The following is a 25,873-nucleotide window of genomic DNA, read 5'->3' as shown; positions in this document are numbered from 1 at the left end:
TATTTTCCCAACTGCGAGACGAGACGTGTCGCGGTCATTCGGTCGTCGAATTTCGTGACAACAATACGTGTTACGTCGCATTAGGCTCGTAATATTTCTAACCTATCGGTAGCGTCTCTTTGATGGCGTCGCTTTCTCGACACTCTTTTGCTTTCATTTATACCTCATTAATAACATCATTTAATTAATACGTGTGTGTTTAACGATTCGGTGAGCATTACGATAACGAAATCGTGTAATGCTTTGAAACTTTATGTGCAGATTGTGTTTTCACTTCAGTCGTCGATTTCATTCGTACGGTTACCGGTAGCTTGTCTCGTATGTTTCTTTAATAGAATTTGAAGTTGATTATCGTTTCATTTTTATATCTGCTTTCGTTTAGCACATTTCGTTCTGACTTTCAGTTTCTTTTGTAGGGTATTTCGTGATTCCAGAAAAAGGATAGAACACACAGACGCCATGTGATTATTAATGGACAATCTGATGAATTTTGATGGAAAGTTGGCAACATTTTATTCATTTGGATAACATTTGGTATACAATTTATATATATAAATATATATATTTGATATAAAATTGACAATATGTAATTTCGTAATTATTTGGGATACAAGAATGAAAATAGAAAAGATTAAATCAGTTAATATTTTGTTTCGAACAGAGTAATTTAATGCTATACTTTGAAGTTTACTATACTATACTTTACTTGATTTGAAGCAAGACTTCACGCGTTTTTCGTAATATTCTTTTTTTGCCCAAACATTTTCGAATATTTATATGCGATGTGATATATTATTAATGTGCATACTTTCTCGTCTAATAACGAATATTCAGAATACAATTTCTGCAAATAGTTGTCTTTCATTTACAGTATTCAGTATTGAGAAATACTTTATAATTTACAATATCTTTAATATATATCCAACTTTCTTTATTATCATTTTTTAGAAAAATAGCAGTATTTTCTAAATAAACGTACTCCCCCCCTCTCTCTCTCCCTACTAATCAACTTTATTTTCAGAAAATTTTTGTGACCGCGCGCAATGCGGTTGGTAGAGTCAATGTTTGTTACGAAATGTTTTTATACTTTTCTGAGCAAAATTGCTCTTGTTAAATTTAATCATTAATTCATTTAAATTATAATTCGCGAAGTTAGAGTCAGTGAGTCCGCCAATTGATAGTCTTTTATTTATCTTTTTTTATGTTTTTTTTTATTCAACATTCGTTTTCGGTACATTAGAGTCAGTGCTCAAGAGGATAAGGCCTCTCCAGAAAATCAAGATCGTAAGTAGTTTTATATATCTCAATTTATTTAATTTTTCAAATTTAACAATAAAGTTACATATAATGTTTTATGTTTTGTTACAGACGCATCAGCATTAATTCTTTTGGGGAATATCCAACGGTGGCTCTAAAGCCAAGAATGTAAGAATCTTTCATTATCTCCAACTAATTTTGCTTTACTTTTAAATACAAATTCTGATGTTTAATGTTTTGTTACAGATCTTTTACAGTCTCCACTTCCCCTAATCCTTCAAAAATCTTATGATGCATCAAAAGCTAAGAATGTAAGTACTTTAGCATATTGTACTTGAAATAATTCTATTTTCTCTCTATAGTTCTCTTTCTATTAAAGTCGAATGTAAAATTATAACTATAAAATAAAAATACTTCAAATTATTGTGCCAATTTTTATCATTATTAAAATTTAAATTTTCACAAATAACACTGTGTCTTTAGAAATAATATGTTTTATTTTTTTAAAGAAATTTTTCACGGCGTTCACTTCCACCATAGGATTCTCAGTGGTATCTACTTGATGAGGATCTTCACGATAACTTTTCTTGGTCCAGTGCAGCATCGATGATGATGTTCTTCACATCTATCGTGTGAGTCGCATGCATTTATGTTCCTCTGGTCACTCAATCATGTCGTAGGACGAAAGGTCCGAATCGGCACGGGTGACTGGTTGTATACGTAGAATTTTTGATGAGCATAGTGACCGCGGGTATTTTTTGTACCCGTGAGTAGGAACATATTTTTCAGGTTCTTTATGTATTAGATCAGGATAGGGCTTCTTGCATATCGCGATTTTAACAATTAAAATAATGTAGTAATTACTTATAAAATCAAAATATCTTCAATATAAATATTTGCAAAGATAAAATATGTAATTTATCTATTCATATAGATAAATTATAAATACTTATAAATAATCATTATTAAAATTATTCCATTTAAGCATTCCATAGTAGAGAAGACGGATATCCTCCGATGCAGTTATTACTTATATTGGTGATATATTTTGTTATAATAATTAATAATTGATAATTTTCAATTTCATTTTCCCTTTTATAATAGTATTATATATAATTATATATAGTTATGAACTTCTGTAGAATTTAAAATATAATAGATTAAAATTTTTTTCGCAAAAAAATGTATGAAATTTTAGTGCAAGAAGATATTTCGCGACAGGTAGATTTTTGAATCAAAGCAACAAGTTTGACTGCTTTCGCATTTTTAAAAATGTGCTTTGATGAAGAAGTCGCCTGAGATTATTTCTATTTTTATATTTAATATATAATTTGGAATCAATTGTTTTAGTCAATTATTAAACTGTTCGTAATTCTTTTTTAACAAATTCAAGTCTTGTTCATTGTCTTTATTCTCTTGCAATTTTAATAATGTCTAAAAGAGTAGAGTTATTACAGTTTGAAACAAAATAATGCAATAGTCCGTTAGATACAAATTGCATAAACTAATCATTTTTTTAGTTCAGGATTTTCAGGTTTAACCCCTTCCGTGTTCATTGTCAGAATCTTACTCACGTGCCCAGGTGCTACTTGGGTAGGTGAAAGACATTGGGCACGATGACTATAGTTTGTAATTTTATAAATAATTTCTCAGCGACTGACAGTGTGTTAGCGTATCGTGCACGATGTATTTTCCGCATGTATGTGTGTGGTTAGGATGTGGAATTGCGTCGTTTCTATTGTTGCATTCATTATAAGTTGAAATATTTAAAATATTTATGCACTAATTTAAAAAATTATGAAATTATCATAATACCTGATAAATATAATTACATTATGAAATAAAAAATTATGAAAAATTATGAAATTATTATCATAATGCCTGATAAATATAATCACATTATTATTACTATAACTATACTATCAATTATAATAATGATTCCAAGTCAACTTGCACGTGTAATTTCTAAAGAAATTATATGTATTTTTTCTCAGTTATTAATATTAGTTGTAAATATAAACGTGTTTAAATCAAGTCTTACGCAATGGTCGCTAGCTATTGTCAGTCGATTTCAGGAAAATGGTACGTAAACTAGAGTGTGNAAAGTTGTGTGTTAAGCTCGGGTGTCGGAGGCGTCCCGGGACGTCCTCTCTAGTTTAGGTCTCTGCGCCCGAGTGGTATGTGAGAGAACCGTGGAGTGAGTGTGTTGGTGTGCCTGTTCTTTTGTCATCTTTTAAATATAGGGCCCCTGAATAGGATAGGTAGCATACTTTCTGGTATGAATGTGTTTAATTATAAGTAGGTAGGGCCGGGCAGGTTGGCACAGTCTCTGGTCGCGTGTCCCTTTTTCGCGTGTCCAACCTGTTTCAGGAAATCTAATTTGAAAAATCGACAGTGAAATTGATACAAATTGAGCATGCCATTTGTTTCTGGTTTTACTCTTCGATTTTTCGAATTTAGAGTCGCGGTCGCGGTCGTGGGTAGGTCGCGAGTAGGTCTCGAAACGAACGTTTATATAGGTATTGCTCGAGCACGCACGTGCGAACGGACAACGATCACTATGATCGATGGTCGTCCATGTGTATTGGGGTCAGCTTCCGCGGTTTATCTTTTCATTTCACCTTTATAAGTTATTTTTTGGTTTGCGATTAGAAAGACTCGAGCTAAATGTAAGTTTCAGCGGGCATTGCGCTCGAAGAAAGAAAAGGCTAAAAGCCGAAGAGGCCCGGCAAACTGCCACGAAGAGGGTCACAACAAATGGTTTCTCATCCTCTGGGTCATTTAAATGATTCCAGATCATGGGAAGTCATTCTCGTTACTACTTTGTCACTATGCTCCTTTAGTATTTGTAGTTGTATTCTTTTTTTCTTCTTCATCATCGTTCATCATCGTTTTGGACAAAACGCGAGTTTTCGTGTTAGTGTTGCGAAAAATTACGGGTTGAATTAGAGTTGCGAAATAGTTTCGTGTCTGTTTGTTAGTGTTGCGAGACATTGATTACGGTTTGAATTGCGAAGAAATGATAATCGTGTTTGCTTTTTCGAGTTGCGAATTATGATACCGCGATTGTCGTTTGCAATTTTAATTGTGAATTTTTATAGTTAGTCTTAATGTCATACATTGTAAAAGTTTCTTGCTTCCTCTTGTTTCAAATTATTAGATTAGAGTGTCGCTTTTAACTAATTTTAGAATGTTAGAATGTTATTTGAGGCAGTAGCTTTTGTATTGTTAATAATTATTTTCATCGAATTTTTAGAGTTAGTGTTGCGACATTATTTCATCGCGATTTCCAGTTACTTTTAGTATTGAGACATTGTTCCATCGCGGTTTCCAATTACTTTTTTTTTTGTTAGTGTTGCGATAATGAATGATCGCGTTTTTCGAAGTAGCGTTGCGTTTACAAAATGCCCAAGTTCTTCCACTGAATTCGTGGAAGGTTGTTCCTGCTCCTGGAACATCTGATGCAGCTACAAGAGCTGTTACTATCATCAGAAATTTCCAGCATGGTTGCATTGGACGCGTTGCAATTAGTGTTGCGCATTTTTAAACATGAGTGCATAGATTAATAACGTTGCGTACTTACTTACGGGAGTTTTAAACATGACGTAGCACTCTTCGCGTTTGATTTTGAAAACTTTCTATTTCATAATTAACGTTAGTAAATTACTGTTGCGAAACAGGATACGGTTTGTTGCTCGGGTTCATAATGTAGATAATTGTACAATAGCCCTTCTGGTTATTGTTTCCTTTTCAGTAGTCTAGCCCTTCTGGCTATTTGCTTTTTTTTCCAAATGTCGGGATTGTTTTAGTGGTGTGGAATTTCTTTGTTAAATTTTTTAAACTACTAATCCAACAAATAAGTGTGTTACAGATTTATCAATGGATCCATGTGGACGGATAAAAGATGGAATAACAAGGATTGTGGAATTTAAGGATAATGTCTGGATCCTGCCTAATGGTAATTAAATACATCTTATTAAATTTATTTCACAAATCTTTTTGACGTCAGTCAGAGAAGATTGTACGTAGAATGCATTAAATATAGGAAATTCTATAGAAATATCCAAAACAGAATGCTCATTATATATGACTGAAATAAATTTCTGCTTAAATTCTATTTCTCTAATTCTATTTTAGAAAAATATAAATTTGTAGAAGACATTCGCATTCTAGGAAATGTTTACAGTTACATTGGTTTATTTGATTAATGAAATGAATCAGTAGTCTAGCGATTTCTGATTGACAATTAAAATATTTGACTGTTTAATTGATTCGGGATAAATTTACTTTCATTTATTGTTGAAACTTTCGTTTCACTCTTTAAATACTTGGTAGGGATATGCTAAAACAATATATAATACAGTGCGTAGAAAATTTGTGATTTTTTTATTATATAGTCGGTATTTCAGAGCATGGGACACGAAATCCCATAAGATGTTTTGTTTATTTCTACACCTCATCTGTGCTATCATCTCGCTTATTCCATGATGATAAGAAACTGCGTTACCTTCCGTATAATTCGCAAAATTTTCGCAAAATACTGTGCAACAGTAGATAAGGATGCAACTAGACAGACCACTGAATGGTCAAACATAGAAAGGTTTTAGAATTTGATAATACGTATGGTCGGTCAATAATCGGTCGAGGTGGTTCCAGAGTCCTGTCAGTAAAAGAAAACTTCTTTCTATAGGCTTCTTGACAATGAAAATTGTGAAGAGATTGAATTCTAAAATACAGCAAGGTATTGAACGAGGCTGAAGAAAGTTCGTAGCTATAACTGTCTCGTTGCCGTTAACTTCAATGGATGTTTAAGTAGGAATGTCAGGGTGATTTACATGCAGATTTCTCTTTCACAGCCGGCATAAGTGACTTCATTGTCTATGCGGCAACTTTTCTGGACGAAAGTTTAATTTGATGAAACTTTGCCCTTTGGGGGATCGACTTGTCTTTGAACCGCGTTCAGAGTTACCTCTGGAAATTCAACGAAGGAATTGAAGGGAAGATTTTAAGTGCCCAACTGAACGAACGTTTCGTTCGACTCATTGACTTCAATGAAACCGTTTCAATTTCACACGATCGTGTGCATTTATATTTATCGTTCGTGGTGAAGTTATTTTTAATAACAATGATATAGCTTTTCACGGTGAAACAATGCCGGTTTTGTTTTCCGAAGATCTCAGTACTCGATTTTAGTTTCTTCATCAAAAAATACAGTTTTGCTCGGTAATTAATTAAAAAAAAATTCCCTGCCCGAGATGCAAAATATCGAAAGAATTAATTACTCCGGGAAGCGCGAGCTTGACGAATATACAGTTTTCGCGAGAATTCGTATCTATTGGATTTATGAACGGCGCTCGAACGCCCCGCCGATGTCCGGCATATTTTTATTATAATTTCTGCGAAATTTTCGAACAATGCGGACACCGGGAGTGCCCCGGCTCGAGGCTCGAATTGGTGATCCGCTTGGCCTGGAACAAGCCCGGTAATAACTCACGACCATCCAGCGCACACCTACTCGATTGTACCGTAACTTTCGTTTAAACCGTTCCTCCGTCCGCGGAGGAATATTACGGAGTGTCTGACTTAAAACGCGCGCAACTACTGCGGATTCATTACGGCCGACTTGTTCCGCGTATCGAACGTAATCCGTTCTTTCTATCTCGCGTTACGGCAGCACGTTGATGATACAATCGGACAAGAAGCGATGCGAAAAAAATAAGTCCCCTTCCCCCCTTCACAGAGCGTGGAATAAAATTTCTGCACTTTCAGAGGATTCTGCTCTCGAGGAGCAAACCGATGTCGTAAATCTTCTAAATTTCGATTTGACGAGATTTGTTAATTTATTTACTTGTTCATTGACCGGGAATAGTTCAGTGAGGAGAGGAAAGGTACATAAAATAAGGAAAAAAAAGAACAACAAACAAAGTAAAATAACACGAAATACAACGACGAAAACGTAAACGTAGAAGAAACAATATTGTGCGAAGCAATATTTGCGAAAGAGGACGCATTGCTCTGCGGATTTTACGTTCGATTTGAGACCAAGATCGAGATCGAAGTTTTTAATACTAGAATAAACGAAATTGATGGCCAAAACGATTAATATTTAATAGAATATCGCTTTTGCAGTGTTGCAGTTTTACGAGTTTAAAGGATTTTTGCAAAGTTACATTCTTTGTTGTGCTGCGAACTTTTTCCTATTTCTTTCACTCTGATTTTTTTTTTATACAATGTTTACACTTTGCTCGCCGGTAGTTCTAGTGTTAACAATAATCTTGCCAAATATGGTAGAAATTGGGTTACAGGATTGCATTCAAATTCAAGTTTTCTCTTTTTCTGATTATTATAAATTCATGATTCGCGCTGACTGTCACGCAAAATTTGCACGTTCAAGTTTTTGAGAAATTGCAAGACCGCAATAATATTTCTCGTTTCGCAATATTATTATTAAGTTGCGTTTGTGTGAGTTGTTTGAAAATCCGTCTTATTTTGATCGTTTTAAAATATTTTATATTATAATAGCAACAGAAACGTGGGGACAAGTCAACGCGTTAAATTCTAACTTTCGAAATTCTTTCGAATTTAAAACAGCAAAGAAGAGAGTAGGAAAATCTCAGTTTTCAAAGTCTCGTGTTGCACTGTCAGTCTCGCGTTCAGCTTCTAGCTTAGAATGGAATATAAAGTTAAGATTGTCAAACGCTAGAGCTTGAGTAGCTGTATTTTCTTCCATCGTTTCTACCATCCTCGAAAATAGATCGATATCTCGCCAAGTATAAAACCGGCTGCTACCCGGAAACGGGCGTGCCGAAGTTTTTCCACGGACCTTTCCTATCTCTTATTTTCTTTCGTTCTTTTTATCTTCGAGATGCTTCTTGATTTTCGAAATATCCTGTCCCAGTTCTGAAATAACTTACCGTGACAAACCGCGAAAGGGGTAAACTGCTGTCTCGAAATTAAAAGCAAAGATAAATAAGAGAGCAACTTCGTGGCGCGGCGAGCAAGAAGGATTCTTTCTGTATGAAAGATCAACCGAGGAAACAATATCTCGTGTCTCGTGGCGGATTTTCTTTTTGTTTCGTCGAACTTACATATTTCGAAGCTTATATATATATAGGTTTTCCGAGCAAAAGATCAAATGATCTTTGGAACAAAAAAAAAAAAAAAAAAAAGAAAAAAAAAGAAGAAGAAAATAGATAAGAAAATGAAGAGTAAATTGAAACTGAGATGTTTCAACATTCAATGTGTCGACGAGCGTGGAACGTACAGAAGCGAACGAAAGTGAGAAATTGTAAAAATTTGAATTGTAAGAATCTGAAAAATTTCTTTCGTGACTACTAAGATCTACTTACAATCCCCGAAGATTGAAAATTCAAAAAATCCCAACATTTTTCCATATGACCCTAATGTTCGAAGTTCGATAAAGTGGCGGAGAAAGAAATCGTACGGCAAGTTTTGTGAGATCGTTACAAAGAGGAGACCTCTGAAAGATTTGAAAACAGTTTTTGGTATTATCAGGGACATTATCAGGAATTTTTATAATTTATAAAATGTTTCGAGAAATATCCATGTTTCGTCATTTGCTGCACGATGTAAAACCTAGCTCTAAAATAGTTATTCTTCACATTTTAATTTAATGGATGATCGTAGGATTGTTTCTTTTATGAAACGTTCCGACAGTTTACAATTTTTCAATAGACAATTTTTTCGTCGAGTGTGCGAATACTTTTCGTCCATCTACGTACGAAATAACGGCAAACATTCGGATAAAAGTCGCGTGGACGGTGTATATAAAACGCATCTGGGAAGCACAGCGTGGAAATTGGAACTAAACGATGCGGAAAAACTAACGTTTGATGTATCACGGTTGAAAGTATTAAGATATTCCGGCCGGTGACGTACGAGCGCAGCAGCGGGCAAGTTTGATCGATCGTCTCTCTCGCAGGCGATACGTTACGGAGAATTAACAATTACGCGATACTTTGCGACAAGCGCAGAAAAAAAACAAAAAAACAAAAATAAACTATCGCGATTAATCAAGTTTCCCGCTTTATGAAACGCTCTCGCGCTCTCTCGATCGTCATTTTCATAATCGCTCGATCGAGAAAAGAAAGAAAAAAAAAAAAGAAAGAAAGAAAGAAAGAAAAGTATCGATAAATCATGCTCCAACGTAAATTTATTCTTCCTTGCGTCGGTTTTCTCGAAAGAAAGAAACAAAAAACAAAAAACAAAAAACAAAACGCGAATTAAATTCATTTCGTGGTTTCGGTTCGGGGGATAATTTCGAATTAAAAAACGAGGGCTCGCCGGTAACGAGAACTCCATGGAAACGCGCTTGGCACGCGGTGTTCTCTTTTTCCCCGTCGGCATCGAAACGTTGCTTTGCCGCGTGGAAGAGTTCCGCGGAACAGTTTACGAAACGCTCGTGGAAAATTAGGCGAAAGTAACGTGCTTTAAGCCTCGATTTTTTGGTGTGAGAAAGAAAGAAAGAGAGAAAAAAAAAGGAAAGGAGAAGAAAAAAAAGGAACGAAAGACACCAGAGTTCGACTTTTCGCCTTTCGGTCTTTTTGTTTTGGCCTCGCTTCTCTCTTCCTTCTCCACCGCTTTCTCTTTTTATAGCAATATCGCAATCCGCCCGCTGAAACGCGAATAATACGCTCGTTATGTGGGTTTGTCGATTGTTGACTCGCGTGTTCGTTTGCTTTGACGTTGCCAACAGACCTTTGTAGGCACAGCTCACACAGACACACGCACGCACACACACACACACACACACACACGCGCAATAATTAAGAGCGCGAGCAAAAAACGGGACTGCAGAGTGTGAACGTGATTTCTTTTAATTGCTCCGTTCGCATCCACTGTGTAGTTAGTAGAACGTTGTTAATGACTTGGCTGTTTCCCTATTGGCCGAGAGATTGTCGCTAGACACGATATTTCAATTAATTTTGATACGAATTTGGAAATTCACTTGTTCGAAGCTTGAAAAATGTGAAAACGGCTCGAACGGACAACTGATCTCAGGTTTTTCTCATTTTCCGTAATTATTTTCACCGTTTCAATGCTTACAAATGAAATGAAATACTTTCTAGAGGTAATCCCAAATGAAACTAATTAGATCGTATCGTATGTAATGTCGGATTTTTGTATGAAAAATGTTCGAAAATTATTTTCATTCGTATCCACGATGTTCTTCCAACGGGATTCTGATGAGAAAATATCTCGAAGAAGCCTCGGTTAAAAGAACGATAAACTTTTCGAAGTTTTGGATCCCTGACGTAAGAATGATCCTGAACCTCTGAAAGAATTTGAAAATCTGTCGGGGAAAAATATCTGGCAGGTAGGGAGAGATTTGAATTCGTCTTTGAGAACGTCCGTGAAAAAAAATAAAATTCAAAATTCGTTTAAGAAACATCTTTTCCGAATGCAGAGTGTAGCAAGCTTCACAAAGGTATCAAACAATCTCCAATCAAAGAGCAACCGACAACGTTCAAATTTTACCCGACACTACGTGGGTGAATATTTTTAGAAAAATCCACGATGAAACGAGAATTCGATCCACGTGTATCGTTCGCGTGATTTTTTAGCGTACGCTCGCGAAAAAGTTGGTACCGACTCGCGGAAAATCTCGAGACTCGTTGCCAACCGCCGGGAGAGCCTTGCAAATTCGCCAGATCTGTGAGACACGTCGTTTTCAAAAAAACACGGCATTAACATTTCCTCGTGTCGCGTAAAAACTTCGTATTCGTCTTACGAGTGTAGCTTCTTGGAAACTTGCAGAAAGAGAAGAAAAGAAAAGAAAAGAAAAAAAAAGAAGAAGAAGATGAGAAGAAGAAGGAGGAGGAGGACGAAGAAGAAACAAAAAGTAAGAAGAGCGAAAAAGAAATCTGCTACTGACGCCCGGTGCCGGTCGAAGGATCCCCGATTATCCTCGACAAGCTACTTTCCCCACGTGTTCGTGAATTTCAAAAGATCATTTGAAGGATCTCAAAAAGCGCTCGAGTCTCTCGCGACGAAGATTTCCCGGCAATCTGTGGAAATGTTCCACCGTGCAATTCGGTCGCTTTCGAAACTCACGAATAAGAGAGAGAGAGAGAGAGAGAGAGAGAGAGAGAGAGAGAGAGAGAGAGACAGAGAGAGGAAGAAAAAGATCGGATTAATCATTCTTATCGTCGACAGTTTGAAGCGTTTGGACATCGTTCGTAACCACCAACGAAGATAAAGCTTCCGTCTCGACTGTTCCTTTAAAACCCCTCTAATTCCGAATGCGCGTACCCCGTACGTGCTCGTTGTTTAAGCTCAATTGCCCCGTTGGCAATCGTTTTGCCAGCCCTCTCTTGTCAATGGGCCGAGGAAAATCACCGTGGAGGAGAAGGGAAAGGAAAAGGCGGCAAACCGGTTGATAGCTCTTCACCGTCGCATGGACAATTCTCCTCGTCTCGTTACCTTCGTGAAACAAACGGACTTTCCGACCGCTTCCAACGACTGACTCCTCCTGGCTCTGCCCCCTCGCGTTTTCACGCGGCCCGCTTTTCGCCCAAAAAAAGAGAGAGAGAGAGAGAGAGAGAGAGAGAGAGAGAGAAAGAAAGAAAGAGATTCGTCTTCGACGAGATTTTGCACAGCGAGGGGAAATTGAGTAAGTCGTTGCCACGGGGTCAAAGATAAAATACCCACGAACATCTCTCCTCGCGGATTCTCGAAATCTCTGAATCTCCAAATTTCTCAGCTGTGAGTGTGAATTTTCGATTCTATTGCTTGTATCGCGTCGTTGGATTACGATGAGAAATTTACGATGTGCGAGGTATCTTGTAAATTATTGGAAACATTTATTGGAATCCCTGTTTCCGCTTTGGTTGAGGATGACCTTTTCACGACCGGCTGTTTGGCATTTTCGCGAACCCTTGTCCCAATCGATAAAGGAAATGAATTTTAATCCCTTTAGCCAAGGGACGACGTGCATTGAAACTGATCTGAACGAATTCGAAGGCAATTTTAACGAGAACAATAAAACGTTACGACGTTAAAATACTAAAATTTAATAATTACATAATAATAATGATGCAACACCGAGTCGTATCGATACCGAGCGTAGAATACAATTCCCCGACTGCGATTCACAACATTCTCGCGTTAATCGCGAGTGAAACAACTCGCAATCAGTCTCCCGGGAGACTCTTTGCCCCATTGTATCCTAGGGTTGGAGAAATCCTTCCAAGCGAACACGTCGTTCCATTTCTCTCCACCCAACGTTCTCCACACGTCAGAAAAGCCGCGACACGTAAATTCGCCTCCCCCCTATCCCCCTCCTCTCGCCCAATTCATTCCGAGTAAAATCAACCACCTGGAGAAATCTCCAACCTCCGTTCACGGCCACCACGGCAACCTACCCACTGCCTGTAAACAGTTGCGGCGTTATCGGCGCCGATTCCTTCGAACGCGAGTCGGAAGATCCTCGAGTCGAATCCGGGAGCTCTCTAGCGAGGAACACGGCCGATACGGGAGGGATCAGTTACCGCGGAGTCCGTGCGCTCGGTTGCGCGCAGAATGTTGCCGATGTGTAACACACGCGGGGAACATTCAGCGTCAAGTCCGTGTTCGATCAATCCGGGGACGTGAAAGGCGGTTCCCAAGCCGGCTACCACCGGCTGCTACGATCCTTTTACGTTGATTTCTGGCCGGCTTCGTACGCCGCGATGGCCACCGCCTTCTAAAGGCCGAGAGCAGAAAACCGGGCGCGATAGAGTGATAACGGGGCAACGGTGAAAGAAAGTGGCTGTTCCATTTCCATCGCCGGATCCGACGTTATTGGAACCCGGAGCCTGTTAAAAAAGGTTGTTGAAGATGAGGAACGTGTTCCTCCCTTCCCACCCACTTTCGTCCAGGAGATTAATGGAGCCACGAATCGTTGCGCCGCGGCGGTATTGAGCTGTTAATGAGAGGCAGAGGTTCTTCTTTGCTGCGTTCGGAATACGAGTTTATTAGCGAGTGACGGTGGATATATTGTGTGCAGGTATATCGATCCCACGTGCGTTTGAGGTTTGGATTAAAGGCCCATTTACACCGGGGTATCGGCTCTCGTGCCAAGCAGAACGAGACGGCGCACGTGTCGATGGTGTTTTGTTATCGCTTTCGTTCGCTGGCACGTGTGCATCTTCGTCATGGCGAACATCGATACAGTTACCACTCGAAAGACCGTCTACAATATATATATATATATACTTTTGATTTTCAACCGAAAATTTAGCTGCTGTTAGCCTCTAGCTGCAATTGTACAATTTGGACCAATTCATGAAACACAAGAAGAGTTCCTTCTGTTTGCCAATTACCGAATCACGATGACAGAGATTTTCGTTCGATTTTCACTTTTCACTGGACAGAGTGAAATTCGTTGAAATTCTTTGCCAATCGAATGACGGCAAACGCAGCCTCATTGGTCTCTGACTGTGTCTATTAACGTTACAATTGAAAATAATGATGAAACATTATCGAGTCACGTGCGTTCGTTCTGCTCGTCGACAGTATATATAAATGGATCTCAGTTCAAGTATTTTTATCATCACGGCTGAATGCTTCTACGTTTCGTGTTCTGGAAGTTTTCTAACATTCACGAATGTTTTAACAGGCTGACGTCAATAACAGGTTTACTTATTCAGATAGACAAGGAGAACACGGTCTCTCTAGGCTCTGCTCAAAATTACTTCGCTAATTATAAAAAGGAAAGAGGGAAGGATACATAGTAAACAGTGTAGATGGATGAAAATTTCTTTTTTTTTTTTTTTAGTAAATATTAATAGTTCTTCGAACGTTTGATCGAAAGGAGGATCATTGTTATTTACTAAGATGTATTTTTATTTCTCGCAATTGTACAATTACTCCTCTCCTATAACTCGAGCGACGTTTGTTTAACTCTCAAAAATAAATAGTTCGTATTTCTCATAGAATCACGAACTATTTATTTTTTCTCGTATTTCTCTTTCGCATAGAATTTTTCCGAGATGTTCATAATGTCGGTCGATGTTTCGAATCCAGTTGGAACGTACTCGAGTCCGTCATTAGCCGTGCCGATTGTCGAATAACGTTTCAAAGGTGATCCTAGTTTGGAAACTAGGCAGGGACGATTTAGAGAGAAGAGGCTCGGCCATGAGATGCCCACGGGATTAAATAGCTAAGGGTGCCGCGCTCGATACTAACTGGTTACGTTTCAAAGTTGCTCTGGATAGCATTGTGCTCTGGAAAGGGTTAATACAATCGCCCTTTGCAATTAGTGAAATTGCACGCAGTAATTCATAAAAGTATTTAAACACGTAGGAAATTTTTTTTCTGCTCTATTGTTCGATATGTTGTTCCTCAAAAATTCGTAGATATATTCCGTCCACTGTCTGACTAGTCATTGATCTACGCTACTGCTCCGCTATTGATATTGAACTATCCTTTGATGTAAATTACATAATTATATGCAACAAACTGTTTTAAATTTTTTTATATCGTACATTTTTATAGTAGTACGTAATTCGAGGGTTTCGACAGAACGATACAAGAATGTATAAAATATCGAATGAATAAGCTCTTGTTGCGATGCGTTCGTACTCTCATACGTATACTGCTGATCAAAAGTTCAAGACCACTATAGATGTTGAGAAGGGAATTTCCATTTTTTGAAAATCCCATTTCATTTGAGAAATTCAAAGTTCTAACGTTAGTTGAATATAAACGTTTAAAGAAACGGGGAGAACGCAACATTTGAAATGTGTATGTGCTACGTGATTTTCACCCAAAAGGAAAATCTCCTCCTTTTTTTTTTTTCAATTTTTCCTTTTTCTACCAATTTACTATTTCGATTTATTTTAATTTTCAAATGACACGCTGTAAAATTAACACGCTTCGTTAGATGTTTTTGCAAGATGTTGGAATACATATATTCCTAGATTTGTCTATCAAGAAAATCACGTTTATTACGATCAGGTGATTGACGAGCGGCCAATTCACGTTTATCAAAATATTTTCATCCTCCTTCTCTTTCAAATATCAATTCACCTGCGACAAATTCAAAAAATAAGAGTACCTGGCAAACATTCAATTCGCAGAAAATCAAGATTAACAACTTGATTGAGCTTAAAGTTCTGAAACACTTGACCGGCAGTGTGTATCGGTAAAGTTTGAGCGTGTGCGTTAAATACATCATGCAACGTACAGTGTGATATTTATTAGAATATTTTATACACGGCAAACAGCTTTACGAAGCTCAGCTCGGCTATCTCTCCGCTTGAATACGAATCTCGATTTATAAGTACAACACACGTATCGAGCTTGATCCCATCAATGGTCGCTGGACTATCGGTTATTTGCGAGTGGCTCTTCTTCGAGCCGGGGCCGAAGTAATATTTACGAGCGCGAGCTCGGCCGATAACTGATACGAAGTTGCAGGTACGAATGATATTTCTTGCCCGGTGTCGGGCAGCCGTAATTGTTTGCCGGCCTGGTCGACGAATTATTGAACCCTCGCAGGCAAAAGGGAGTCGCTGGCTAGTGTTGCCAAACTGCAACACATTGATAGCGACGCGTAATCTGTTCCTGTTTACAGAAATTTATTGGCGCGAAATCCGGTGCCAACTATGCAGGCGACGCCTCGTTCCCTCGTCTATGGCCGAGTGGTGTTAATGTTCCCCAAAGTGGCACCGCGCGCGCGGTTATTAAAACCGGTAGACCGGCCAACTGACACTACCGAAAACTGCTCGATGGTTCGTGCGTGTCTCGTTTGGAATCTTGTCAAAGTTGATCGAACATCTCGTAAAACGTTCGTCGTTGTTTCACGAACATTCACGGTTAACTTTTATACCGTTCTGAAGCTGAGATCATCCTTCTTGTAGCGAGAAATTTTTATTATTATTTGCGTAAATTTTATTATTATTTTATTTTATTAAATTACCCCTTCACTTTCTGCGTGAACGAATCTCTTCGAATTGCACGCGTAGATCGAACATCCCTTAACTTGACTTTCGTTTCGAGGACACAGTAGCTCGCTGTATAAAGTATTCTGTTATGGAATATGTCGCGCGAAACGTTTTGAAAATTTCAGTGTACCGTAACGAGGTACGACCATCGCGACATACGTATCGATGAAAATTTGAAATTAATCCTGGAGGAGAAGCAATTTAAATTTCGCACGATACGTCTGAAGAGGTGCGTTTGCATCAAACGAATGAATCTGTGCTTGTGCGTTCTGTATTAATGTTAATCTCTTTAGGGGGCGAATTTTTAATTTCAGTTATGACAAAGAAATTTAATTTAATTTCATTTTTTATTCTTTACTTGCGTTCTGACAATTGGATTTTATTTTCTGGTTAGTAAATGTAGCAGAGATTGCACATTTATTTTTCGCGAATAAAAGTAATTTTTTTATGGAACGTAAATTAAATTGTCCATCACATGATCAAGGGCGTGAAGAGGTTAACATCAAAAAGTTTGCAATTTTTTGTAACTTTTTTAAATTTTTGTAGTACAAAAGCGCAGTGCTACACAGTAAAGTGTATCCATCTCTGTATTCCATTCTCGCGAGTTAAAAATTTGGGAGCAGGCATTGGTTCGGACTTTCTTCTCTCCAATTTGGAGTAGAACGTACGTACGTACAATGCCGGTTGCTTAATCTCCCGCGTAATTCTACGCCAAGCCTGCCCCACAAAAGACACACGCGAGCATGTGCAACGTACGGGGCGTTGCCCTTAATTTGGGAAGCCAAGTCCTACATCCTCAACTTCTCCGCGTCCCAACTTACAGGTATTCCTCGCGGGCTCGCGGATACGTAGCAATCGAGCTATCGAGAAGCAAGAAACAACCGCGCGTCTTCAAACTTGCTAATTAAAACCCACGAATCCTGGCGGCACCGAACAAACTCGTTCGTGCACGGTGTACTCGCGGCAGAAATTTCGCAAATATCCGAATATTGTAAATACGGCTGTGAACCGACGCAGGCGGAAACGTTCGTTCGTATATACAAAACACACCGAAATACATACACGTTACGATGAGCGTAAAATCGAGCGCGAAAAAGGTAAATTTCAGAAGGGTGGAGAGCACGAGAAACAAACGGCCGAAATTGATATTTTATCGGCGGGGAGGAATTTTCACCGGATGTTCCCTCCCCGCGATTCGAATCGTTTCGATGCGATAAAAAGCGCGGAGGATTTCGCGAACCGAGCGAAATAATAATACACGAGGAACGTGTAACCAAAATTGATACTTTATTGGCGGAAATTGGGGTGGAAATTTTCTCCACCGAGCCGAATATCTCAGCGATACAGAAGCGAGGGAGGATTTTCTCCGAGGGCGGTCTTTTAGAAAGAAAAAAGACTCTCGTCGTAAGTCAAGGGGGAGAAGCTGGCTTGTGCATACTGGACGATAATGCGCGGGGTAGTTTCTTTCCTCGAAATCCCCGTGCTCGAAGGAGGGGGAGAACGTGAAGATTAGTGTGCGTCTCGTGCCGTTCTTAAACGCGACGTGCCGCGGGTAGCCGGCGGGATTCAACGATAACGAAACCCTCGCACAGTCGGCGTGTTCGCGTCTGAATGTTGAGAATGCAATTTATGTTGCGTTCGTGTAAAATGTTTGCCGGTTGCGTAACTTCTTCTTCACCTCGTCGGACGCCTTTAAGTGTCTGCGGCCAGCCAGTAAATTCCTGACTCGCCACTCCTCTTAATTGCAGTTAATGCTATAATTTAAACAACAGTTGTTAAAGAATTTTTCATCGCTCACTTTATTACACAGACACTTTGATTCATTTCTGTCGACGAATGATCTACGTATGTGTTACGAATGATCGTGAAGTATATGGATAATTAATGGTAAAATCTTGTGGCATTGATGGACATGTGTCGTCGTTTATAAAAAAATTATATAAACTATGATTTATGTTTATATTTTAAATATAAATATAAACGTATATATATAATATATTTATTTTTATGTAAAATGTAATTTATATGGAATGTAACTTCGAACGATGCCATTTGAACTCTGGAACAGAAAATTCTTTGGTAATTTGAATCAATTATAATATTTTAGTAGATTTAGGTTAGGTTCGAACGTATTATCCGATGATAACGTAGTTAAATGATTTAATTTCTAATTGACTATCAAACGCTATCAGAGATTTTCTCGTCAGAGAAAACTTTAGTGTCGATCACTGCAATAAATGCCATTTCGAAAATGGGATAATATACACACTTTTTTAGTCCTCAAATAAAAGACACATAATTTTAAATGCAAATATAAATATATATGTACATTTATATTTAAAATATAAACATAATCTATATGAAATCGTGCATCAAACGATGCACCTCAATAATCCTACGTGAGAAAATAATAAAAATCCACATGTATTTAGAACATGTGCGTGTACTTCGAAAAATCGTAGCACCTCTCCCATGATTTCAAGCCACGACGTGCCGCCACCGCGTGCCTTTTTTCCCAAATTCTCGCCGCGGATGCACGAAAAATCGAAATCAGGTGTTCTCGTTCGCAGTGTATATCTCTCGAGGAAGTTGCTAGCTCGAGAATCGCCGAGTTTCTCGCGATTACGAATCGAGGGGAACGGTTGTCGCGAGCCAGCCGGTGGCGTTGGCTTGTTTCAGCCGGAGGGGGAGAGAGAATTCCTCGGATTCTCCTGCTGGCGAACGGTGGGATCCTCTGTCACGACGCCCTCAAAGATCGTATCGCCGTGTGGGCGAGGGCTGCGTGGCAGCTGACCCGACGACAACGAGAGCATTCCTGCACCGTTGCACCGGAGCCAGTCGGTGCTCGAGCGCGTCAAGTAGAAGCGGTCTGCGCGTAACCCGTCCGCGCCTCGGCTCGCAGTGAAAGCGGGGCGCATGCGTCGGTCGGCGACGCCAGCTCGCAGATTCATTTCGCGCCGCGACGCCAAGCGGCACCGCATCCGTGTGAACGCGGCTTGGTCCATGTGCGTTCGTCCGTCGTCGTCGTCGTCGTCGTCGTCGTCGTCGTCGTCGTTGTCGTCGTTGTCGTCGCGTGCACGCTCGCGTCGACCCCGGAGGATACGAGACAACCGTGTGCCGTCAGACCAACGCGTCCAAGAAAGAGGAAAATATCGCGTGTTGTTCCAAATTTCGCGAGTTGATCCACCGGTTAACAGCCGCGCAACATCGTCGAGTGATCGTCATCGAGTGAATGATTTCAGCAGAGCGTAACCGCGTCTCATCCGATCGGGGACGAGTCAAAGGGGAAACGGGAAACGAATGACGCTAGAGACGAGCGACGATCGCGTGTCGTGGGCCGCGATGATCGCCAGTAGCAAGGATCCACGTGTGATCAAGCGTGGCTTTCAACGCGGTTGCATCGGCCGAGCATTCGACGCGACGCTGGCCGAGCCTCGTCTCTTCTGAGGAGGAGGAGGTGGAGGATCTCCACAGGACTGACGCACAGTCCTCCGCAGGATTCCTCGGGATTGACGCATCACCAAACGACGGTGGTGTTACGTGACCCGTGGTTACACACGGTTTATATCGACCGATCTGTCCGCGAGATTTTACGCGTGATTTATCGTCGGTGTTGCGGTCGTTTCTCGCGAACGGTCCGAGATTCCATGGCCCGTGGCTGACTCCCAGGTGTGTCGGATCCAGGAAGACGCATCCGATACGCAGTGCGTTATCTCCGCGCCACCGGAGAATTTATCGGTGCCACGGACGATTAAGTTGAGGGAGAGCGAGGCGAGCGTAGCGAATGTCGCGAATGGATGCCTCTCGTTGAACGTCTGGCGAAACTTGGCACTCGCGGTCCTCGCGCGTGAATCTCTTGCCTGGTCTCCTTGCTACGAGACTCTCGGTTCTATACACGCGTGGCCCTGTACAGTGAAGTTTCGAGTCGCGTGCTCCGGAGATCCGTACGAACGAGTTGCATAACAGAGAGTCTTTGACAAGGGAGTGTGTGTGTACGAAGAAGAAGTAGAAGAAGAAGAAGAAGGATACCGTGCGAGGAGAAGGTGAAAGAAGGAGAAAGAAAGAAAGGGTGGAAGAAAGGAAGGAAGGGGGTGGAGGGAAGGAAGACGTTGCCGGGGAGTTTAGAGCCGATTTAACCTGATCGGCCATCGGCTATCTCTCGACTATTCTCGTGCGGTGTGCGCACCGGGGGAACGGTTCTCTCTCACGGAGAAAACGATCGACGGGTTGGAAACGAGTGGTGAACGAGGTGTTAAAAATGCTGTGTCGTTGGCTCGCCGTCCTGATACTCGCTGCTTTTCTCCTGGTTATCGAAGGGATCGCGGTCACTCAAGGTACGTGCAACAGAGTCACCTGAAAAATTCGCGGAATTGAGCTCCTCCGGGATACATTCTCATGCACGAGGCTTTCGAACGTTCGAAATGGCCAGCGTCGAAAAATTTTAGTGGAACGCCGAGCCGCTGATTCGGTATTCGCGTCGTTCGAGAACGTTTCGATCTTGGTATTGGAAGAGGAAGGTTTCGTGACAAAATGCACGCGTCAGTTGGTCGACGAGCAGTTTCGATTGATTTCAACTGCTTGGTTTTAACACTAGAACCATCGAAATGACCAATTTATGATTTTTGTAGACACGAAACATTTCGTTTAGATGAGAGATTCAAATGATATTTCGTAAAACATCGTACAAATAAAAGTTTGCGCAAGTTGTTGTCTCCACTTTTTCACTTCGATGCCTCTGATGGAAATTTTATGTCGTCGGTTCAGTTCTGGTGTTATGTCTCTCCCGAAAAGTCGTAAGAGGATTTAATTTTTGATACGTTCGCTTGACACAATTGCTGGTTTCATGATCTACTGGGGTTGGGCTGTTTGAAAAATTCTACCAAGTAGAAAGTAATTTTCCCGACAGAATGCACGGTTTTATACGCTACCGGTACATGAAAATCAAATTAACGAAAAAATGTCGAACAGTCGTCGCGTTGTGTTAATTCCCCGGTTATTCCCATCCAACTGTCACGATTCGCGTTATCTGCGCTGCCAACGAACACAACCTCCCCCTCGAGCCGTAAAAGAAGATAAAATTAATTTCAACGCCTTAACAACTCGGTAACGCGGGCGTCGCATTAAGACGCATCTCTCTCTTTCTCTCTCTCTTCTCCTATCTTTGCGTCGCGTAATGCGGCTGTTGGCGGACCTAAGTGTCTCAGTGTGCTCCCGAAGACAGACGTACCGAGTTCAAGTTCCAAAAGTCGGAAATTTCGACTCGATAACTGGGTTCGGTTCCATCGCTGGTTGTGGAAACGGGCAGTGAACACTTCAGCTGCTGTTCGCGACCCGCCACAAGGTGGAACACAAGCGGAACCGCGGACGCGTTTGCAAATTAAGCAAGACGTCAGCGAACGTCGCGCGGCGCGACGATGCTAATTGAATAATTAAAAGTGAGCGCCGCGTCCGCTGTCCACGTCCGTTCGCGCGTTTTCCAACGGCGCGATGCCCGTGGCAGGCGGTGACACGCTGCGGCAAAGCAAATAATCACCGGCCGTAATTGCGCAATCAGAGGAACACGGCTGCTTCAAGTGGCCACAGCGATAGCCGTCACACGCGGGACTGACTGGCACGCGACCGGAACGCTTCGCCAGCGAGATACGTATCGTAGGAGACGTGTCGTCGATTTACGATGGCAGTGAATCTCGTTGAATTCGAGATTTTTTTTTAAAAATAAATGCGCGAGAATGTCGACGAACTGCAGTAATCCCCGCTTAAGCGTCCACTGTTGGATCGAAGGCGGACGCGTAAGTGAGAATTCTGCGCCAATCTTGTGCCAAAATCGGAAGAAATATTAAATTTCAAGTAAAGAGTACGTGTTAAACCACATTGGTCCTAAATCTGATGATCAGGAAGATGTTTTACGATAATTTGTCTCGAGTAATTGTTAATAAATTTTCTTGAATATTTGTCTATGAAAAGTATATAGTCAAACACAAATTACGAATAAAATGGAATCTCGGTGTTTGTTATAAAAATAATCATTGTTTCGGTATGCTCCCTCGTAAGAGAGTATTTTACGTGTGTATAAAGTGCACACGTTTCGTGTGAAATATACAGGGCGTTCTGAAATAGGTAATATAACCGAGTATAGGAGGTGAGTCCACGTGAAAAGAAAGAATAAAATTCGCCTTCGTTTTTGAGTTTTGATTCGAGTTTGAAAATCTATCTATTTCAAGTGTACTCGAATATCTTACATTTCGTAAACTACAGATTCTTTAAATACATCCGTAAGTAATAGTCGAGAGGATTCAAGACTGAGAGAAACTGAGGTGGCCAGGGAAACGTCAAATCTTGCTTCGCATACTAATCGCTTCGTTCACAAAACAATACTTACGTGATGTTGAAATCACGCTGAAAAACCGTAAATCAACGTTCAATTTCAAAAAATGCTAATTACGTCATTAAGCTATAAATCTCGTTATTAAGCTATTTTTTATTTTACGTGTGCGTCGTACGTGGCAAAATTTGAAATTAACTTCTAGACGTGCACATATAGATGTTGCAATTTATTTATCGTAGAACGTAAATTGCGGTAGAAAGGTTATATATATATATATATATATATATATATATATATATATATATATATATATAACGTGAATACGTAATGAAATTAACGTAAAACAATCGCGCTGAATATTGATGCTCGATGAATATTGTTTGACGATGTTTGACGATGAAATGTCTTGTAACTCGCACTTGTAAGCTTTCAGATTGGTTTCAAACTTTACCAATATAATCGTGATAGCCAAGTCTCATAACATTGCTAATGAAATTTCAAAATGTTTCGTGTAACACGCATAATGTATTCATGAAAGGCGTCTACAAGTACACGTGAAACAGCTTCGCGAGAACTGTCCGTGTAAGCTGCACCGCCGCGCGAAATTATCCGGAGAAGGTGTATCTCGTTTATGAAATTTCGTATAGGTTAATCTGTCGAGAAAAAGAGTGAAAGAGAGAGAGAGAGAGAGAGAGAGAGAGAAAGAATAAAAATGAAAAAAGAAAGAAAAATATGGAAATATTTGTAGACGACATTTCTCCGAGTTTAGTTCGGCACTGCGATTCGCAAGGACGTGTACTTTCGCACCTAATCTGAAATTCCGATCATGGACACATTATGCATCGTCCTCTCAGACGCGAAATTATTTATGAATTATTGAACGTGTTATGTTATTTGTCGAGGAATTTGCGAAAATCTAGTTGTCGCCTTCTGACAGACTAATTTCCATAATTGTACACGTTTTTGACTTCGATCGTAACCAATCGTTTCGCATATCTAATATATCGGTAGTGGAAGTTGTCATTTTGAGGTTCTCGTGAAATTTTAGGAAAGTATAGATGTACGAGCGTTCTTTTTTTTTTTTTTTTTTTTTAACGAGGCGTTCAAATACCTCTCACGAGCCATTGTACACGCACGTACAACCAAAGAGCGTAATTGTACCAACGACAATGAAAGATCGTCGATAATTTCAACTGATACGACTTTGTGAAAAGAGATCGCGCAACGATCCATTTGGTCTCGTTTCAAAGATACCTCCGCTTCGACAGCCGTGAGTTTCGCTCTTTTTGAACATCGTTTTAAAGATTTCTTCTTAGAAATGAAAATTGTGAAGATTCTCAAACGCGTGTAAAGACGTTGGAAAGAAATTCTCTTCACGACTAAGTTCACCGCGGTCTTGAAGATTGAATTTTTCTCGTAAAATTTTCACTATTTTATTGAACAATGCAACGTTGGAATTCCACAATGAAATATTAGAATTTTCTTAGAATCTTCGTCCGATGTTCAATGTTCAATAAAATGGCGAAAACAAAATTGCAAATAACAAGTCTTAAGGGCTCGTTGTAAAAGGGGAGACTTTCGGGGAACGTCGAAAATCTGGTTACGAAAAGAAATGTTTCGACACTTTCACATTTTGAATTTTTACAATTTTCGAAGAAAAAAGCGTTCCCATTCGCTACATGATGTAAAATAAAAAAAAAAAAGTGTAGAGGTTTCACTCTTTAAAAACAAACGAATCTCTTTTCACGAAGTTAATCAGTTCGAACCATCGACGATTATCATCCATTTATGCTGTACAATTCTACGCGACCGTATTTAATCCACCAACGAATAAGAAGAGAGAGAGAGAGAAAAAAAGGAAGAAAAACACGAAGACCGAAAAGTGTTGAAGCTGGCGCAAGATCGTGCCATTCAATTCCCAAAGCGTTTGACAAAGTCAGCGTGCATTAAAATGCAAGTTTCAGCCAAGGAGGCGGGGGATCAGGGGGAGGAGGAGGAACGTAAAAATCGATGAACGTGCTACGAGCGTACAAATGGTCGTATCTTTAGACGATAACCAACTTTCAGCGCGGCACCACCGGGGTAAAGCTCATTCATCATCGTGTACCTCGGCGCGGCGCATTGTCCGCATCATGTGCACGCGCCACGGGAACATTAAATCGATTCTCGTTCACGCGTGATTTACCGCGGCGAATTGAATCGTAAAGAGGCTCGCGTGCTTACGATTTTTCCTCCCGTAATTGCACGCACAGGGAAACGAAAAATTCCTGGGTGAAACTCGGGCGCTGTCGCCGCGGAATACAATATAACCAGAGAAATCGCGATTCTGGCTTCTGTTTCGAACGAGATGAAACGTTTCTTTTATCGATTATTCTCGACGCAGTTTCACTCGAGATCATCCTCCCTTAATTTCCTCTTAATTTCAAATTAATTATCAAAAAAAGAAACATCGTAAATTTTGTTTATGTATGTAATATACGTAATGAATCAATTTATTGATTATTCATACTGAACTTGCTACTTGTTTGTAATAAAGTAGTGTTTTTATTTTTAATTTTTATCACATTAAAAATTATTAAATTAGCAATTTAAATTAAACGTTTATGTATTATACGTAATGAATCAATTTATTGATTATTCATACTAAACTTACTACTTGTTTGTAATAAAGTAGTGTTTTTATTTTTAATTTTTATCACATTAAAAATTATCAAATTAGCAATTTAAATTAAACGTTTATATATTACACGTAATGAATCAATTTATTGATTATTCATACTAAACTTACTACTTATTTGTAATGAAGTAGTGTTTTTAGTTTTAATTTTTATCACATTAAAAATTATTAAATTAGCAATTTAAATTAAACGTTTATGTATTATACGTAATGAATCAATTTATTGATTATTCACACTAAACTTACTACTTGTTTGTAATAAAGTAGTGTTTTTATTTTTAATTTTTATCACATTAAAAATTATCAAATTAGCAATTTAAATTAAACGTTTATATATTACACGTAATGAATCAATTTATTGATTATTNTTCATACTAAACTTACTACTTGTTTGTAATAAAGTAGTGTTTTTATTTTTAATTTTTATCACATTAAAAATTATCAAATTAATAATTTAAATTAGCTCGAAGTCACGTCGTCTTTTTTCCCCTCCGTGACACGGATTTTAATTATTCGGTGTCGCATTTATCTCGGACGTGGACTGGCAAGCGGCAAGGGGAACGTTTCCGCGCGAAATACGAAACGCGCGCGGATCGCGACGAGAAAGGTAAAAGCGCAGGAAACGCGTTTCCTCTCCTTTTACGTTTTTTTTTTTTTTTTTTTTTT

At 39.5% G+C, this 25,873-nt stretch overlaps 2 long non-coding RNA genes across 2 annotated transcripts in view; both read left to right on the top strand.

Moving 5' to 3' along the window:
* The first annotated feature begins 267 nt into the window (after positions 1-267).
* Positions 268-25,873, top strand: part of LOC122536590 — an 84,255-nt gene continuing 58,649 nt past the window's right edge. Inside the window, exons 1-3 of the long non-coding RNA XR_006308428.1 lie at positions 268-318; positions 417-534; positions 5,129-5,215. This is a non-coding gene — a long non-coding RNA (uncharacterized LOC122536590). The remainder of the gene's footprint in view (positions 319-416; positions 535-5,128; positions 5,216-25,873) is intronic.
* LOC122536589 lies at positions 1,370-2,154 on the top strand. Its single transcript, XR_006308427.1, has 3 exons — positions 1,370-1,425; positions 1,504-1,568; positions 1,767-2,154. It is a non-coding gene; the product is annotated as an uncharacterized LOC122536589 (long non-coding RNA).

This window comes from Frieseomelitta varia, unplaced genomic scaffold, assembly GCF_011392965.1.
Source record: "Frieseomelitta varia isolate USP_RPSP 00005682 unplaced genomic scaffold, Fvar_1.2 scaffold_851, whole genome shotgun sequence".
Lineage (NCBI taxonomy): Eukaryota > Metazoa > Arthropoda > Insecta > Hymenoptera > Apidae > Frieseomelitta > Frieseomelitta varia.
This window is presented reverse-complemented; position numbering and strand designations above follow the sequence as displayed.